Here is a 15,767-nt window from a genome sequence, read left to right on the forward strand (position 1 = left end):
CCTTGCTGTAGTCCATGCCTTTCACCTTCTCAGCAAGCCCAAGTCACGCCTTGCTGGCCACACACAGACTGATGGTCTTTTGGGATGGCCCTGAGGGCTCCAGTGAATTTTCCTCCATCCCACAGACAAGGTGGATGTGGGGAAGGGCAGATGGGATGTCTAGGGAACCAGTTTATTCTGCAGGCCTGGCTTCCATAGCATCCAGGCTCTCATACCCTAGGGAGGTGGACCTTCTCTGTCTTTGATTCTTTTCTATCTCCTCCTCCTTTTTGTTGTTGTTGGGAGACTTTTTTCCATCCTGTTCTAATCAGGCCTTTCATGGGTGTGATGATGTGGGTAGTGCTGGGGGTGGGGATTTGAACAGTGTGGTGCACTGGGTTTTCATTCCTGGGTTTCGTGGGTCTCTCAGAAGGCAGGGTGTTGGTAACCAGGACTTCTGGGCAGGCCTGCTTTTCTTTCTCTTTTCCTGAAGGAATGACATGTTTTATTAGCTATCAGTAAGTCCAACTGTGGTACCCAAAGAAAACTGAGATTATTATAAGGTGAATTTGCTTCTTTTCCATCTGATTTGTCATCCATAACTATTCTATACCTTGTACTTCTGGAACATAAAACTGCAACATATTCTGAATTCTACTTTTCAGAGTAATGATAGAGTTGGGGCATTTGTACAAGAACCTTGGGATTTGAGGCGTATGTGCTGTCTTCAAAGCCTTTATGGATTTTGTTTCTTCCATCTTCATGCACAGTTGGCCGTATTCTAGTATCTATATTCCTTAATCATTGCTACAACTTTATCATCTTATTAAATTCTGCTTAACCTGAAGATGTTTCCTCAGTAACTAGAGGCAAATCAGATGCAGAGAAGTCTGTGGTAGCTGTATAAATACCTGGTTTCAGTGTATTCCAGTCTAGTTTTTCATTATCTTTCATACAGTGATGAGATCTGGCCCCAAGAAGCCTCTTTGTACTCCTTCGATCTAAAATAATTGCCTTTCCAGAAGGGAGAAAATGCTGAAGCTGCTGTGGCCAAACCCATGCCCTAGTCTCAAGAATTTGCTTTCCTGCTATAAACTGTTGGGATTTCAGACATCTTGTGTTTGAATGAACATGTATCTCACTGTCGTGTTATTACACAAGGATGCAGGGGCTGTTTCTTTTTCTTTTTTTAAAGATCTATTTATTTATTTGAAAGGAAGAGAGAAAGAGGGAGAGAGAGGTCTTTGATCCTCCAGTTCACACAGCTCTCACCTCGAATGGCTGCAAGGGCTGCAACTAGGCTGGTCTGAAGCTAGGAACTTCCCCTGGGTCCACTAAGTGGATGCAGAGCCCAAGCACTTGGGTCTTCTTCCACTGCTTTCCAGGGCTATAGCAGAGAATGGGGTTAGAAGAGGAGCAGCTGGGGCATGAATCAGTATCCATATGGGATGCTAGAGCTGCAGGCAGAAGCTTAGCCTACTATGCCACAGTGCTGGCCCCAGGGCTGTTTCCTGATGGTGTATGGATTTCTGGTCACATGACAGAATCTACTACACAACCCTGCTGCAGTAGCCACAGCTCCCTAGCCCTCCAGGCCACCATCATTTTGGTCCTGGAGTGCCATCTGCTGCCTTCTGTGTGATGTATTTCTACTACTCTCTGTATCGATGTCAGCAGCATTCATGGCTTATTTTTCATCAGAGTCATAAAGCCAGCACCATCTGCATCTTGATGACAGATGCAGGCCAGCATTGGGTCTCCCTGGGCCCTGCCCATGGACTTCTGTGAAGGAGCTGGAGAGACCATCCTCTGAGGGCACCCTGAGAGAGCCACCAGTGCACTGGTCCCTTTGGACCATGATGCCAGTGACACATGACTGCAGCCTGCAGGCTCAGTCCTGGTGCATGGGTCCCTCCAGACTCTGATGACAATGACACATGAACCAAGCGCCAAGGAAGCAGTACATTTCTGCCAGTCCAGAACATTATGGGGGGTCATTGACTGGTAGCTTACTCCAGAGAACCTTCTCCATTTCTTCTCTGGCAAGGGGTGATGTCAGGGACAACAAAGGCTGCCCCATGGGAGGAATGGAGCATTTATATTTGTCTTCTGTTCCAGCAGTGAGCTGCATGGCCAGGACCTTAGCCACCTTGTCCAGGAGGGTGGCCATGGGCTTCTTACCGAGCAGCGTCAGCTCCAGATCCAGGTCTGCCTTGGGCGGAAGGTCTTTTTCCATGAGGCAACCCTCACCACACCTCACAGGAGGTCCTGATTGGGTCAACTATTTGGCAACCCCTTCTTTTTATTTTATTTTATTTAATGAACATAAATTTCCAAAGTACAGCTTATGGATTACAATAGCTTCCCCCCTCCCATAACTTCCCTCCCACCCACAACGCTCCCCTCTCCCACTCCCTCTCCCCTTCCATTCACATCAAGATTAATTTTCAATTATCTTTATATACAGAAGATCAATTTAGCATATTTTATGTAAAGATTTCCACAGTTTGCATCCACACAGAAACACAAAGTGTAAAATACTATTTGAATACTAGTTATAGCATTAATTAAACACCTTTATATACTGAAGATCAACTTAGTATATACTAAGCAAGGATTTCAGCAGGCTGCACTCACACGCAACCCCCTCTTTACACTCATGGCTCAAGGGTACATGATCGCATGCCAGTCCCACCTGCTCGCTGCTGCTGCCTCTCTCCTGCTCATCTCTGTCCTTCAACACAGCTTTTGGGTGTGCTCATCATGGGGCAACATGCTCACGATAACCTCCAGTCCCCCTTGTGTTGGATGAATCAAAAATGCTCTGCCCTTTTGTGTTGATTAGCATTTATGGAAATTCCCATCAGACACGTTTTAGTTCAATTTCTTTTTTTTTTCACATTTTTATAAGATACCAAAATACTTTATTTTCATATTCTAAGTCTTTATTCTCTGCAGAGTTGATTTTTTTTATACAGCCTAAGATAAGGATAAATTTTCTTTTCAAATAGTGATGGGTTTCTTTTTTTTTTAACTTTTATTTAATGAATATAAATTTCCAAAGTATGACTTATGGATTACAATGGCTTCCCCCCCATACCGTCCCTCCCACCCACAACCCTCCCCTTTCCCACTCCCTCTCCCCTTCCATTCACATCAAGATTCATTTTCGATTATCTTAATATACAGAAGATCAGCTTAGTATACATTAAGTAAGGATTTCAACAGTTTGCTCCCACACAGAAACATAAAGTGAAAAATAATAGATGATTTTTTTAAATGATGATGAAATCAGATCAGACCTATTGTCATGTTTAATCCCAGTGAGAGTCAAGTTGGGAATTGATAATTTCTTTTTCTTTCTTTTTTTTTTTTACAGAGGATCAGTTTAGTGTACATTAAGTAAAGATTTCAACAGTTTGCACCCCCATAGAAACACAAAGTGAAATATATTGTTTGAGTACTCGTTATAGCATTAAATCTCAATGCACAGCACATTAAGGACAGAGATGCTACATGAGGAGTAAGTGCACAGTGACCCCTGTTGTTGACTTTACCAATTGACACTCCTGTCTATGGCATCAGTAATCTCCCTATACTCCAGTCATGAGTTTCCAAGGCTATGGAAGCCCTCTGAGTTCTCCGATTCTTATCTTGTTTAGACACGGTCATAGTCAAAGTGGAGGTTCTCTCCTCCCTTCAGAGAAAGGTACCTCCTTCTTTGAAGACCTGTTCTTTCCACTGGGATCTCACTCACAGAGATCTTTTGCCAGAGTGTCTTGGCTTTCCATGCCTGAAATACTCTCATGGGCTTTTCAGCCAGATCCGAATGCCTTTAGGGCTGATTCTGAGGCCAGAGTGCTATTTAGGACATCTGCCATTCTATGAGTCTGCTGAGTATCTCACTTCCCATGTTGGATCACTCTCCCCTTTATTTATTCCATCGGTTAGTGTTAGCAGGTACTAGACTTGTTTATGTGCTCCCTTTGACTCTTAGTCCTTTCATTATGATCAATTGTGAACTGAAATTGATCACTTGGAATAGTGAGATGGCATTGGTACATGCCACCTTGATGGGATTGAATTGGAATCCCCTGGTAAGTTTCTAACTCTACCATTTGGGGCAAGTCAGCTTGAGCATGTCCCAAATTATACATCTCTTCCCTCTCTTATTCCCACTCTTATGTTTAACAGGGATCACATTTCAGTTAATTTTCAACACTTAAGAATAACTGTGTATTAATTACAGAATTAAACCAGTCATATTAAGTAGAACAGACAAAAAATATACTAAGAAGGATAATGTATTAAGTTGTTCATTAACAGTCAGGGCTATGCTGATCAAGTCACCGTTTCCCATAGTGTCCATTTCACTTCAGGAGGTTTCCTTTTTGGTGTTCAGTCAGTTGTCACCGATCAGGGAGAACATATGGTGTTTGTCCCTTTGGGATTGGCTTATTTCACTCAGCATGATGTGTTCCAGATTCCTCCATTTTGTTGCAAATGACTGGATTTCGTTGTTTCTTACTGCGGTATAGTATTCTAAAGAATACATATCCCATCATTTCTTTATCCAGTCTACCGTTGATGGGCATTTAGGTTGGTTCCAGGTCTTAGCTATTGTGAATTGAGCTGCAATAAACATTAGGGTGCAGACCGCTTTTTTGTTTGCCAATTTAAATTCCTTTGGATAAATTCAAAGGAGTGAGTGGGATGGCTGGGTCGAATGGTAGGGTTATATTCAGGTTTCTGAGGAATCTCCAGACTGACTTCCATAGTGGCTTGACCAGTTTGCATTCCCACCAACAGTGGGTTAGTGTCCCTTTTTCCCCACATCCTCGCCAGCATCTGTTGTTGGTAGATTTCTGTATGTGAGCCATTCTAACCGGGGTGAGGTGAACCCTCATTGTGGTTTTGATTTGCATTTCCCTGATTGCTAGTGACCTTGAACATTTTTTCATGTGCCTGTTGGCCATTTGGATTTCTTCTTTTGAAAAATGTCTATTGAGGTCCTTCAATTTCTTTAGCATGCGGAACTCAAGCTTTTGCTATTCAAATAGCACCAGATTCCCTTGTGTCACCAATGCTTTGACTATCTAAATACTGAAGAAGGAGGTGCACCACTGAAGTTGCTTCTTTGTTGATCTACAGCCCCCTAAGCAGGGACAGCCATCGGATGAGCAAGTCTTGAGAGCAAAGGATGGGCGCTCCTCAAATTTCCACACTGAGTTCTAAGGGCTTCCTTGGCCAACCACAGAGGGATAGGGCCTGCCCCTATGACAAAGGACATAATATTTTCCTTCTAGGGAACTGGGGACAGGACTGGAACCACTACATCTATTATCTTGCTACTCATCTTGCTTCCAGATGTTTCTGAGTGTTTTGGAGTTAAAATAATGTTAGTTTGTTTCTAATATATTCCTTTTTTTTCTTTATCGTTTCCTTTTTTAGTTCTAGAATAATTGCTTTTCAAAAGGAAACTGTCAAGGAATATTAGGGATGAAATTTTGATTACTAAATGATTTCATTAATATATTTAAGAAATGTTACTATATAAAACATTTCGATGGAGCCCCCTCACATTTTCTATCCTTTATTCAAAACAAGGAATGGAAAGGCCTTACATTATCTAAATGAATCTCTTAGGGTGAGTCATACCTATAAAGATTTTTCTTTTACAAGGAGGAGGATATTATAACCAGGGAAAAAAAGAAGCTGAAATAATTCCATGATGTGTAAATTAGATAAAAGGGATACAAAATGTTTTAATCTGTTTTGTGACATAAAATTCTTTATTGGGATCAGAAAAGGTCAGTCTGACTCAGAGGTTAAATCTGGTGTTGACGGTGGAATTCTAATTATGGACAAGTTACCTTAGTGGCTCAAAAGGTGGTGCCAAATTAATGAGACAATAATGATTTCTCATCATCATGTGAACTTCACTCAGTTGTGTGACTATAGAATGTACCCTGACTTCAGGCCAATTGTTTCCAAACGTGATTTTCCTAGGAAATCTGGCAAAATTATGGACTGATAACAACTCAAAGAACTGTCCCAGCAACCAGTGTCTTCCTTCACATTTGTTTGATTTCCTGTTACCTTATGTGTGAGGAGTATTTTCCAATCACTTCCCTGTCTTTATTTTTAATAAATAATTTTAAAGATTTTTTATTTATTTATTTTAGAGGTAGAGTTACAGACAGAAAGGGAGAGAGAGAGAGAGAGAGAGAGAGAGAGAGAGAGAGAGAGAAAGGTCTTCCATCTGCTAGTTCACTCCCCAAATGGTTGCAACGGCTGAAGCTGGGCCGATCCAAAGTCAGGAGCCAGGAGCTACTTCCAGGTCTCCCACATGGGTGCAGGGTCCCAAGAGCTTGGCTCTTCTCCTATTGGAGAAGGAGCCCCAAGAGGGCCATCCTCTACTGCTTTCCTAGGCCATAGCGGAGAGCTAAGTCAAAAGAGGAGCAGCTGGGACTCAAGCTGGTTTCTATATGGGATTCCGGCACCACAGGTGAAGGGTTTTCCTTCTATAGCACAGCACCAGCCCCTTCCCTTTCTTTTTGGCACAAGCCTTTTCTTCCCCACCTCACTTTCCCTCCTTCTATATGGTATGCGCTGGAGTTCCAAATGCTGACTGTGACAAAATTTCAATAGCAGGGTCCTTTCTGATTATAGGTAGAACAAAAAGACCTTTAAAGGTGTGCATGTGTATTTAGGAAATATTAGAGGAGAAGAGTTAAATTTCCCATTAGCATTCCCTTGGTTTTAAGTAACAGAGACCCCTTTTTATATGTTGAGAAAATTTACTATCTCATAAAACAGTAAGACCAGACATAGCCAAGTCTCTGCAGTTGCTGGAGTCACTGGTTCTCTGAACTCTTTCAAAAGTAACCATGGTTAAAAACTGCCTACTCTTTTTTCACTTCCAACCGAGGTCCAAGCCTCGGGGAGAGTCTGGTTCATCTCTGGAGGTTCCCATGCTAGCCCAGAAACCATGGCTAGAGGAATGCCTTCCACCAATTGTCCAAGTTGACTGAAGCAAGGCTCTTCTTTACAACTGGGAATGAGGATAATAGGAGAACATTTCTGTTATGAGGGATAAATTAGGAATGTACATTAAGTCAGCAAAAGACTGTCATTCAGGATGCTTGTTGGTAGAATGCATGACATTATTCTGCTAGTTAAAACATCTTCTGTAAATCTTGCTCCCATCAGGGAAAAGTATGGCTCCATTCACCTACAAAATCCTATATTGAGCATCTCCTTGCCAGGCACTGTCCTAGGGACTCAGCACATGAGGAAGCGAACAAACCAGTTCTTGCTTTAAAGGAGTTCATTGCTATGTGTCTGCTTTCCAGTAGAAGATGAGCTGCTTTTTGTCCACCCCTTGACAAAACCATTGGATCTGGACAGGCAAGAAAGAATTAAGGCCTAGTGTGTGCTAGATATGGTGAAAAGGTAAGTTTGAGAAATACTCAGGAAGCAAAATGCTCAAGAGTGATGCCCAAAAAGATAGGGTAGCAAAGTCCAGTATCTAGTGTCTGACTTGCTGAATGTGGTATCATTGACCAAGATAAAACATACAGGAGGATGGGGCTGTGGGCAAAATCAAGATCAGATTTTTTCATCCCAGTTTTCCTAGTCACCATATTATTTGATGTCTTACTTTGCATGCTTATATATCTGTTGAGAACAAAAGCATCATAAAATGCATATATATGTGCATTATGCTATTAAAATGCCTCCAGCTTTCATGTCTTTTATGATTTATAAGATGAACTTTTTAAAGATTTATTTGTTTATTTGAAAGGCAGAGTTACAGAGAGGCAGAGGCAGAGGAAAAGGAAGAGGAAGAGGGAGAGGGAGAGGGAGGGAGAGAGAGAGAGAGAGAGAGAGAGGTCTTCCATCCACTGGTTCACTCCCCAGATGGCCACAACGGCCGGAGCTGTGCCGATCTGAAGCCAGGAGCCTGGAGCTTCTTCTGGGTCTCCCACACGGGTATAGGGGCCCAAGGACTTGGCCCATCTCCTACTGCTTTACTAGGCTATAGCAGAGAGCTGGATTGGAAGTTGATCAGCTGGGGCATGAACCGACACCATATTGGATGCTGGCATTGCAGGTAATGGCTTTACTCACTAAGCCACAGCGCCAGCCCCAAGATGAACTTTTAAATTTGAGAGCCCTAAAGAGAGAGACAGAGAGAAGGAGAGAAAGCCTATGATACTGGCTCATTTCCTAAATGTTGATTTATTTCCTACTTAGTTTCACCAATAGGAGGTACTGGTAAAAAAAAAAAAAAAAAGGTACTGGTAGGAGATTAGTAGAAACTATAGGTCTTTCTTTATTATTCTTACTCTCTTCCTCTACCTCTGTCTACCAAATCCTAAGTAAAGAGACGACTCTATTTATTTATTTATTTATTTGAAAGGCAGGGTAATAGAGAGGCAGAGGCAGAGAGAGAGAGAGAGAGAGAGAGAGATTTTCCATCCGCTGGTTCACTCCCTAGATGGCCACAACTGCTGGAGCTTCTTCCAGGTCTCCCATGTGGGTGCAGGGACCCTAGGACTTGGGCCATCTTTCACTGCTTTCCCAGGTCACAGCAGAGAGCTCGATCGAAAGTAGAGCAGCCGGGACTTGAACAGGGATCCATATGGGATGCCAGCACTGCAGGCAGTGGCTTTACCTGCTACGCCACAGCATCGGCCCTTAAGGGACAACTCTTTTGCCCTCTTAAATTCCCCCATACCAAGGAATGGTGCCTAATCTCTGGCTTATTTTATCTTCTTTCTAGTGCTTTCTGTTCTTCAGCTGGATGGAAAGGGATAGAAAATGAATAGCTGGCACGTTTATTCAATTATTATTCCAGCTTTTCATGGGAGAGGGGTCTATATATGCTCCTTGTAGTAGTTTGAGCTGTAGCAACCCCTAACCCTTAGCAGGGTCCCATACACCCAATTCATATGCATGGATATGGATTGCCCCATCAGTGGTATCCTAACCAGAGCTCCTATTACAAAATTGCTTTCTACAGGCCGCATCCAAATAACATGTAATTAATACCAGAAAACCAATGCCAAGAGTCCTCTTGAAACCATCTGCATCCTGATCATGACCACAGGGTCTGCCTTTGTTGCTTTTGTGGCTACAGGCTGATTCTCCTTGCCCAGTTCCCAGATCTTCCAGAGCAACTGTGCTGGTCCAGAGATCCTCAAGGAAGTGATTCCCCTGAGGCCTCCTTCAAAAGTTTATCTGGATTTTAGTTCATATAAGTTAAGATAATAAACAAGTAAATATTTTTATTTGTAATTAAATAGTATTCGTTAGTTTTCAGAAGACATTTTCTTTAATTTTTAAAAGATTTATTCATTTTATTTCAAAGGCAGAGTAGCACAGAGAAAGGGAGAGCCCGAGAGAGAGAGAGAGAGAGAGAGAGAGAGGTCTCTTATCCGCTGGTTCACTCCCCAAATGGCTCCAATGGTCAGAGATGGGCCAATCTGAAGGCAGGATCCAGGAGCTGATTCTGGGTCCCCCACGTGGGTGCAGGGGCCCGAGTACTTGGGCTATCTCCCACTGCTTTCTCCTGCACATTAGCAGGGAGCTGGATAGGAGGTGGAGCAGCCAGGACTAAAGCCGTTGCCTATATGGGATGCCAGTGCTGCAGGCACTGGCCCCTCAGAGGACATTTTCATACCTTATTTTAATCCATCCATGGGAAGAAAGGTCAAACATTTAACACTGGACATCCCTGAAGGCTTTGGAAGAGTGGGGCCAGGATCAGGCCCAGGAAAAGCCTTTTGGCAGCAGGAAAACACTGGAGATAAAGGGGCAAAAGTTGAATTTCAGGTCATTTTTACCATGGGTGACTGGGAAGAGATGATGCTACCACATGCAAGGTTAACCCAGGAAGAGGAGCTGGCTTGGGAAATGTGCATGGAGAGCTGAATTTTAGACAAGACCTGCAAAGATAGTCTGTAACAAATGTCACATCAGAAATTGCAGAAACTCTTAAAGCTTTATATATAATTTTTTTTTTTTTTTTGGTGACAGGCAGAGTGGACAGTGAGAGAGAGAGACAGAGAGAAAGGCCTTCCTTTGCAGTTGGTTCACCCCCCAATGGCCGCTGCGGCTGGTGTGCTGCGGCTGGCGCACTGCGCTGATACGAAGCCCGGAGCCAGGTGCTTCTCCTGGTCTCCCATATGGGTGCAGGGCCCAAGGACTTGGGCCATACTCCACTGCACTCCCGGGCCACAGCAGAGAGCTGGCCTGGAAGAGGGGCAACCAGGACGGAATCCGGCACTCCGACTGGGACTAGAACCCGATGTGCTGGCGCTGCAAGGTGGAGGATTAGCCTATTGAGCCGCGGTGCCGGCTGTATATAAATTTGAGCTTCATCTGCCTCATGCGATTGTTTGAGTTCTGGGTAAAAATGTGATGATGAGATACTTGGTTTGCTATAGAACACAGAGAAATTATTTCCAGGAACACTATTGTGGCTGAAGTAGCTGTGAAGGCTTATCTGCTCAGCATAAAATTAAGATCACACAGCCTGCTGGTTTTCTGGTAGACACTAAGATGAACAATATCATTTGTTCTCTTTGGTCCACAATGATTTAAAAAGTAACACCCAAATAATTACCAGATCTCTGTGCACTTTGTACTAAATAACTATGCAGTTAGATAATATTTTCATTAAGATGACATTATAAGTAGTAATTATATGGTTCTATGATATTTTTAGAAATGATAAACTTTTTCCTTTATGCATATACTAGGAAAATCCAATCCATTCCAGAATTTTGGATTCTATAAAAAGTTAGATGAACCTTCTCCAAAAAATACTATTTACTAGGAAGAAAAGCAAATCAAGACAGCCTTTTGAGTTCACTGACTCTGATCATATTTAGACAAGGTCATAGTTGAAGTGGAAGTTCTCTCCTCCCTTCAGAGAAAGGTACTTCCTTCTTTGAAGACCTGTTCTTTCCACTGGGATCTCGCTCGTGGAGATCTTCCATTTAGGTCATTTTTCAATTTGATGATCCCACTCCAAAGACTGGGACTCACTATGGGGCTGGAAATGCCGTTATCATTAAGTACTTACTTATTTATTTATTTGGAAAACATGACCCTATCACAGGAATCTGTAATTTCTCCTGGCTCCAACATTAAGTTCCTAGGACCTAGTACAATTTAAAATTTCCTTCCTGAGTGAATCACTCAGGATTTTTGAGCACTGAGGGTGCTCAAGAGTCTGGGCCCCTGTGGTGTTGGAACTGGAGAAAAGATGGAAGTGGTGTCTACAGAATAATGACTTCACCAATATAAAAATGGACTCAGGCAAGTTTTCCAGTTTAGTTTACCTTTCCCCTGAAGAATCAAAACTTGCTTTTAAAAAAAAAAGATTTTTTATTATTTTTATTAGAACGGTAGAGCTACAGAGAGAGTAGGGAGAGACTTAAGGAACTCCAATCCACCAGTCTACTCCCCAAATGGCTGCAAATGCCTGGGCTATGCCAATCTGAAGCAAGGAGCCAGGATCTCCATCCAGGTCTCCAACATGGTGGCAGGGGCCGAAGCGCTGCTGCTTTCCCAGACATATTAGCAGGGAGCTGGATCACAAGCAGAGTAGCTGAGACTTGGACCGGTGCCCATATGGAATGTAGGCATCCCAGGCAGCAGCCAAACCTGTACACTACAATGCTGGCCCCAGAACAGAACCTCTGTAAATGAAATGAAATGTGATTGTGTATTAGATGCAGCCTCCCAAGATTCTGACTATATTTGGGTCCCAAAACAAATTCATGATAAAGCTTTTGCCTCTGATGTATGGATGCTTTTATAACATCTTAAAATAATAAATAACAGAGTAGTCACTGTTGAAGATTTCTCTGGTGATTTAGTTGCTATGACACTGGATGATTGGTGGCATTGTTAGTACATAGCTCTTTCTTTGCATACTGATACATAAAATCCACTGAATAGACGGTTTAGAAAAGTTATGCAGGGGGCACGCAATATTGGGTTTATACATTGGATCAAAGGATGTGACGGGAAAAAAAGTTGGATTAAGCAAGTTTGTTGAGGGACTTGGAGATATATAACACACAGTGTCTGGTTGGAAGGACCACTGGAGCATGTGCAACATTGACAGTGACGCCTCAGGGGTGGTGGAACTATTTTACCCTAGCCAGTTCGGGATGGGATAAGATAAGTATCATCCAGCATCAGGAAATAGCCTTAGGACTTTAAACCATTCCTATTTCTAATTATAGAAAATTAATATTTTCCCCAAGCTATCATAATATTTCCTCTTTTTTAAAAATTTTTATTTAATGAATATAAATTTCCAAAGTACAGAATATGGATTACAATGGCTTCCCCCCCATAACGTCCCTCCCACCCGCAACCCTCCCCTTTCCTACTCCCTCTCCCCTTCCATTCACATCAAGATTCATTTTCAATTCTCTTTATATACAGAAGATCAGTTTAGCATACATTAAGTAAAGATTTCAACAGTTTGCTCCCACACAGAAACATAAAGTGAAAAATACTGTTTGAGTACTAGTTATAGCATTAAATCTCAATGTACAGCACACTAAGGACAAAGATCCTACATGAGGAGTAAGTGCACAGTGACTCCTGTTGTTGACTTAAGAAATTGACACTCTTGTTTATGGCATCAGTAATCACCCTAGGCTCTTGTCATGAGCTGCCAAGGCTATGGAAGCCCCCTGAGTTCACTGACTCTGATCATATTTAGACAAGGCCATGGTCAAAGTGGAAGTTCTCTCCTCCCTTCAGAGAAAGGTACCTCCTTCTTTGATGACCCGTTCTTTCCACTGGGATCTCACTCGCGGAGATCTTTCATTTAGGTTTTTTTTTTTTCCAGAGTGTCTTGGCTTTCCATGCCTGAAATACTCTCATGGGCTTTTCAGACAGATCCGCATGCCTTAAGGGCTGATTCTGAGGCCAGAGTGCTGTTTAGGACATCTGCCATTCTATGGGTCTGCTGTGTATCTCACTTCCCATATACCTCTTTAATTACAGATCAAATTAAAAAGACAACATGCAGAATTTCCAACTAAAATTCTAGTGTAGCCTAGACAGTAATGTGGTGTGACGTTGGAAGAATTTAAAATTGTAGCTCTTGGGAGCTGGAGTTGTGGCACAATAGGCTAAGTCTCTGCCTTTCATGCCAGCATCCCATATTAGTGTCAGCTCGGGTCCTGGTCACCACACTTTCTTTCCAAATGACTGTTAATGCCCTGGTAGGGCAGCACAAGATGGTCCAAATGTTTGTGCTCTTGCCACCCATGTGGGAAACCCAGATGGAGTTCCAGACTAATGGCTTCAGCCTGGCACAGGCCTGACCATCCCAACCATTTGGGGAGTGATGGAAGATTCTCTCTCTCTCTATCCTGCTAACTTTCAAATAAATAAATATTACTAAACAAACTCTTTTCGGATTCCCCCAAGTGTGTCTGTACTCTTCCTCAAACTATTCCCTTCCCTAGGAGTCAGAGCCATCTTCCATTTTGTCCCAAGATGCAAATAAAACTAAGTGAGAGATCATCCTTTATTTCACAGAGCCCCTTACTCATGATGGCTATTGGATGCACCTGCCTAGGATTCTCCCTTATACTTTGTGCCATATCAGCCACAGAAGTCCAGTGACCCAGGATGTCTTTTGGTTTGATACCTTATAAGCTCTGTTGACCACCTGTTTGTGAACCTGCTTCTACTGTTTCTTATCTGCATCAGTGCCTGTCAAGGTCCGGATTCTTTAGGGAGACACCAGTGGGATTTACTATACTCGGTAAGCACACTTGAATCCCCATGCTGCCCTAGGATCCACTCATGAAAATTTAATGGGTGAATTCCCAGCCTTTCTCTCCTATCAGGTAATGGAACCCAATTGAATCCAGATTGCAACCTCTTCCATTAACATGCATTTTGGGAGAGCCACTAACAACAAACAAGTTGTAGCTTGGGCTGCATTTTATAATATTAGGAATGATGAATGTGAAGATGTTCATGTTCTGCTGGACCAAATTAAGATGGCTTTCTTCCGCTTGCTAATATGCCCCAACTGTGATAATAAGCAGCTTAGAGTTTGCAGTCACCCTAAGTTCTTGTCAGAGACAGTTTTGGAGGTTCTAAGGAAAAGGCTGCCATGTTGGAGATCCATCATCTCTCCCTTCAATTTGTCTTCCATGACAGCAACAAGAGCAAATTCATCTGTGAAGTCCTTCATTAAGATACTGATGTCATAGGCCATTTCTTTCCTAAGAAGATTCTGAATCAGCTGATGTTTGAGACTTGCCATACTACACTTGGAACCAAAAAGAACTTGCAGTGCACATTGGGTGGACACGGGGAGGAGTGTGCAGTGATGGGCTCCAACCTTGGTAGCAGTGGCCCCAGCGGAGTGTGGATGCTTTTGAGATATTCAGGCAGCCAGCAGGACCTCTCTAGAACTGAGGTACTCTGTATATATCAGCTTTTCACCCTTACAATGAAATGCTTGAGACAAGAGAGGTTTATTTAGTTTAGTTTTGGAAACTGAAAGTGAAGATGGTTTGACAGGCTTTAGCAGAGGCCCCTTGGTGGATGATTGAGTGCCTGCAGAGAAAGGATCACAAGATGAGCCAGGAACAGAGTTCTCTGATGAGAGCTGGGTCCCTAAGGCCCTCTCACTAGGCCCATCTGCCGAAGGTCCCACCTCCTCCCAATAGTGCCAATGTGGACTTTGGGGAACTCCCAAACTAATATCCAAACCATAGCAGCCACTGCAAAGACTTGGTTTCCCCACCTTGGCAAGTAGCAACATTGTGCAAATCACTTCAATTATGCTGGGGGAAGAGGAAATCCTTCTAATCATCTTGCCAATTATTTGGCTTAGTGTTTGCATTCAATTAGGATCTAGACATGTTTGAACAGGATTTGGTTCTTCAAACTCATGCAGATTTTTAAAAAATATTTATTTATTTATTTGAAAGGCAGCGTTAGGGAGAGGGCAAGGGAGAGGGAGAGAGAAAGGGAGAGTGGGGGGCGGATCTTCCATCTGCTGGTTCAATCCACAAATAGCTAAATAGCCACAATGGCCAGAGCTAAGCCAAACTGAAGCCAGGCTCCAAGAGCTTCATCTGGGTCTACCATGTAGGGTACAGGGGCTCAAGCACTTGGGCCATCTTCCTCTACTTTCCCTGGTGCATTAGTTTAGAACTGGATTGGAAGTGGAGCAGCTGGGACTTGAATCAGCATCCATGTGGGAAGCCAGTGTTGCACAACATTAGTCCTGACTATATATCTTTAAATTAATGATGGATTGAGTTAAGACTTTGGGACTTCTGGGGTGGAATGGTTTCATGTTGTATGTGAGATGAATATGAATTTTGGGGAGCTAGGGGCAGAATGTATGGGTACAGCAGGACTTGACTCCCCAAAACAAATGTATATGTCTAAACTCTGATTTTAATCTTAATTGTTGATGACTAAGAGTGGAGGCTTGATCCAATTATGGGGTCTAGGGGATGACTCTGGTCTTTAGGTCACAGGGAACATGCTTGTAGGGGGTGGTTCTCACAAGAGGGTTGGTTATTTAAGTTCTGCCTAGCTGTTCTCTCTCTTCTTCCCACCTACCGGTTTGATCATTCCCCCATACCTACAATGATGAATTTTCCCCAAACGCCAGACCATTAGGACCACCCTATCCTAAACTGTAACCTCCAAATTGTAAGCTTTTCCTTCCCTAAGCAGCTACTCACAGATGTTTTAAGTAAGTAAGGAAAAGG

General features: G+C 42.9%; 2 pseudogenes; both read right to left on the reverse strand.

The window, feature by feature from the left end:
* Positions 1-405: 405 nt before the first annotated feature.
* LOC100338672 (NFU1 iron-sulfur cluster scaffold homolog, mitochondrial pseudogene) lies at positions 406-2,215 on the reverse strand (annotated as a pseudogene).
* A 10,213-nt stretch (positions 2,216-12,428) lies between these two features.
* LOC138843273 (L-lactate dehydrogenase A chain-like) lies at positions 12,429-14,944 on the reverse strand (annotated as a pseudogene).
* Between the last annotated feature and the right edge of the window lie 823 nt (positions 14,945-15,767).

Source organism: Oryctolagus cuniculus, chromosome 8 (assembly GCF_964237555.1).
Source record: "Oryctolagus cuniculus chromosome 8, mOryCun1.1, whole genome shotgun sequence".
NCBI lineage: Eukaryota > Metazoa > Chordata > Mammalia > Lagomorpha > Leporidae > Oryctolagus > Oryctolagus cuniculus.